Source organism: Egretta garzetta, unplaced genomic scaffold (assembly GCF_000687185.1).
Source record: "Egretta garzetta isolate BGI_Z169 unplaced genomic scaffold, ASM68718v1 scaffold384, whole genome shotgun sequence".
Lineage (NCBI taxonomy): Eukaryota > Metazoa > Chordata > Aves > Pelecaniformes > Ardeidae > Egretta > Egretta garzetta.
The window spans coordinates 1,091,926-1,092,855 of record NW_009259496.1 but is presented as its reverse complement, the minus strand read 5'-3'; positions in this window follow the sequence as shown (position 1 = coordinate 1,092,855).

The window sequence follows — 930 nt, the reverse complement described above, 5'->3', positions numbered from 1 at the left end:
GAGCGGGAAGGGGGGGCGGGGAGCAGGGCGGCGAGCGCCGTTCAGAACAGTCGCCCACCGAATGAAGACGCAGCAGTTGCGAGCACGGCAGAGCTGATCACTTTAATTGCGCAGCCAAACCAAGAATAATCTCACCTGGACAGATCTCTGCGGGTCGTCGCAGATTTCTGAATAGCGGTTAAAATTAGTCTTTTTTCATTTCAGATAATTCTGGCATTTCCACCTGCTCATTATTTCTCTATGAGCCTCAGAGTATGAAAATATGTGTGAGGTTTCTAGACTAAGCCAGTTCTGAAATTCAAAAGCAAGCTAATGTACCTTTCCAAAAATGCTATGCCAGGCATTTCTAAAAGCTTCAGTGTCTTCATCTTCAAAAACTCTGGAAAAAGAACAAAATTCTGGCATTTTTTTTCTTAAACTCTTTATTGAAATATGAGCACTTCACACTTCTGTAAAACAGAAGTGTCTTTACCAGCCCAATCTGGGACGAGCTACTAGAAGTTCAGAAGGGTAGGGAATGGTTTTTAGGCGGAAGATATCACACTAACATCACAAATACTGTCTTTCCGGCAGGATTACTAAATGGGGTTTAAATGAGTCAAAACAAGGTTCATAGAACAACTTTTACATTGCAGAAAACTAAGCAAAAGAACGTTTACAAACAAAGCAATTGACTTTGTTGATCATTTTAATCCCTTGGCTGCTGTTCCAAACATTTATGGTTGAATTAAACTAATGATGGGAAGATCTCAGAGGATTCAGGCTGGCAAGTGGGAATGGTGTTTTCCAAAACATTCAGCATTAACCTAACTCTGCTCCACTGAAGTACAACTCCCAGTGACTTCCATGGGAGCAGGGTTGCACCCTTGCTGAGGGTCCCGGCGGGAAGCGCAGAGCTTGCCGTTGAACAGCCTGCGAGCCCTCCCGCCA